Raw genomic sequence first — 3,125 nt, 5'->3', positions numbered from 1 at the left:
TGACCCATGGGATTTCTTTATGTCTGCTTCTAAGATCTACCAGAGAATTCAGAAATCTAAGCTTCTCATCTATTCTCTGAGGACCATAGACACTCGTAACTAGGAAGGACTCAGACATCCCCATTGGTTGAATGATAGCTGATAAGTAATTTCTCGTTGCCTCCGCATCTACAATGCTAACTTTTTGGAGGTTCTAAAGGGTAAGAATGCCTCCTGCTGTGTTCTCTGCTTTGACTTCTAGAAACTAAAATTTACTGAGCCATTTGTTGTGGATTTGTTTTATTTTCTGAATGGAGCATTTTGTTTCTTGTATGAAGATTATGTCTAGCATTTCTAGTTTCATTTTGTTACTTAGCAATCTTTATTTTCTTTTACTACCTAGACCTCTGATATTCCAGGATATAAACTTCATAATTAAAGATTTGTAAATGAGTAACTGGTTAGATCTTTCATCTTACCCGAATCTATCATTAGCTTTCCACACTCCATCAGGAGCTCATTTTGCTTTTTTCTGCATCTCTTCTTTCATGGATTTCTGGTGGCTAATCCTGGAGTTAGTTTCATTGTTTTCACTCCTCTGTTCTCTTGTTTGTGGATATTTTTAACTTTCTCCATTCCTCGTTCCTGTGTTTTCCATAAAAACAACTGATGTATTCTGTTGCAGCCTTCTTGTGGTAGAGAATCTATTCCTCATTTTGTTCCTTGCATCAGAAATCCTTCCAGATCTAGGTTTTCCTTATCGAGTATTTCTTGAAGTTCGTGGTCTTCCAGATCCGTTTCACTTTGGATCATTTCCTAGTCCATTTCCACTTCAGTTTCACTTCTCATGGTTTTTTTTTGGGGGTCAATGTCTGGGGAATAAATTGTGTCCTCTTTTTTTTTTCCTTTTTCTTTAGTCTCTACCTCCTGATCTTGACTCTGTCTTGTGATTTCTTCCAGCTCTTCTAGAACTTGAAACTTGTTCTGACTACCCTTTTGCCCCTCAGTATGTCGTTGCTTTGATCCCTTTTTTCCTCCCCTTCCTCTACCATCCACTTTCTGAAAGCTTTCAGTGTCCATCGTTGTATAAAGTTTTTCTTTGTTATTTTATTTTGCTAAGAGGGCAGTCTCTTAATAGATGCCCATGTTTGTGGCACCTTGGCATCTGAAGGGGATATGTTCATAGTCTACCGTCTGCACCCACTCCTCATCAAAAACTTCTAGGATGATTTCATCCAGAAGTGCTCCTAATAGATCCATTTCCACACAGATCCTAGCAAATGAGGTATATTTTCCCCTTCTTGTGGCTTTAGAAGCTTTAACATAGCGTCCTAGGTTATTGCCAATGGTGGCCAATGATTCAGTTTGCCAATAATCAAGAGGTAGAGAGTAGAGCCTTACCCATACAGGAACCGAAGAGAAGGTCTCCCTCTCGAGGACAAACTTCATTCTCCAAGGTCTGATATAGAGACCAGCAATAGCAAAAAAATAGGGTCCTCCTTCGAATATTCTGGTTTTGTCTTCGATGTTAGAGAACACTACTGTCAAGAATCCTTTTGACCCAAGATGTAGGTCAATGCTTCCTTTGGGCTTCCAATGATACTTGATCCACGTCTGTAAAGCCTTTTCAGTGGGCCATAGTCCCATGAATTTAGAGATAATGGTGAAGGTTCCCATATGCTCCCTGCACTCCTGCAGAGCAGGGTCATTTAAAATTACTCGAGGAGTGATTTCTGCTTTTGGTTTGCAAGGGCCTTTTCGTTTTTTGTCTCTTGCCCCCAGACTTTTGTCTTCTTCCTCTTTGTCCTTTGTGATGTTGTTCTCTTTTGTTCTGGTCCCATCTGTTTCCTTTTCATTGTCCCTGTTTCTGTAGTTCATACTGTATTTACTATTTGCAGTTGGTGATTTATTTCTGCTGGACACTGCATCTTTGTAGGAGGGAGCCGAGCTCCCTCCCCTACCACTCTCCATTAGGATCGAACTCTGTTCGGTATGGAAACCCTAGCCACTGTGTTTCCCCTGTTGTCACTCCCGCTCTCAAAATGGCTCGATCCTTTTAAAAATTTGGACCATTTCTCGATTTGTGCGTGTCATCCTTGTGTAGGGGCCATGCTAATCTTCTCTGTATCATTCCAATTTTATTGGATGTCTCCGAAGAGACAAATATGTCTGGATTTTAGTTAATATCAAGCTAATGAAGTAATTCAATTAACTCACATTTGTGAATACTAAAACACATCCTTTTGAGACCTCTTAACTGAAATAATAAACCAACAACACTCAGGGATTAATTCACAAAAATGATATTGATTTTCAAATCAGTAAATCCAATAATTAAACAATAATATGCGGAAATAGTTTGCAACACATCACTATTTAATAAATCAGTTTTATAAGATAGATTTTTGAGTAAATAGTTACTCACAAATCAGAATTTAATCCATAAGAGAAGAGATTCATCATAACAATATTGAGACAAATTACCCATATCAATATAAGTGCAAAAACATAAATAAAATGACATATTCTTGTTATCATAAAAATGAAACTAGTATTTGAAATAGTAGTATTAGAAATACCAATTTATTGAATCCATTTCTTTGACCCTAGTCTCCAACAGTCATTTACATTGTTTGAACTTCTTCTTTCAAAACTAGAGCTTCAATAGGGCAAACTCTGCCCATTATACATATTTCAAGATACAAAAGAAAAATCCTCAATAATCCTTAGATCTGAGATTTTCTCTCCTCCCTCTTACACCTCTAAATTTCTATTGCAGAAGTGCTTTTATAGGTCCAAAATTTAGAGAGGAGAGCAGCCCCTTCTTGCATTATGCAATTTGCCATTTATAAAGGTATTTTTGAGAAGAAAGTTTGTTGAAGAATAAATCTGCCCAATCCAATTTTATTTGTTCAAAATTCTAATCTTTAATTGCTGGAGCATTCTTATTTATTGAGATCTTTTCTCCATATCTCTTCTACAATTTTCCTGCAAAAAGAAGTGAAAATAAATTAAGATGCAACAATAAAATCAAGATGCCATTTTTAGCATTAAAACAAATCCAATCAAATGCAATTAATTAACTAAAAAAAAATATATGAGCTTTCTATTGATACATATGATTATTTGAATTGGCCAAGGATATT

General features: G+C 36.5%; 1 non-coding gene across 1 annotated transcript; it reads right to left on the bottom strand.

Annotated features, from left to right (window-relative positions):
• Positions 1-2,037: 2,037 nt before the first annotated feature.
• On the bottom strand, positions 2,038-2,140 carry LOC149180750 (U6 spliceosomal RNA). The gene has a single exon (XR_016257877.1). It is a non-coding gene; the product is annotated as a U6 spliceosomal RNA (small nuclear RNA).
• Between the last annotated feature and the right edge of the window lie 985 nt (positions 2,141-3,125).

This window comes from Pinus tabuliformis, chromosome 3_2, assembly GCF_031772625.1.
Source record: "Pinus tabuliformis cultivar Carrire ecotype Pingquan chromosome 3_2, CPIR1, whole genome shotgun sequence".
Lineage (NCBI taxonomy): Eukaryota > Viridiplantae > Streptophyta > Pinopsida > Pinales > Pinaceae > Pinus > Pinus tabuliformis.
This window is presented reverse-complemented; position numbering and strand designations above follow the sequence as displayed.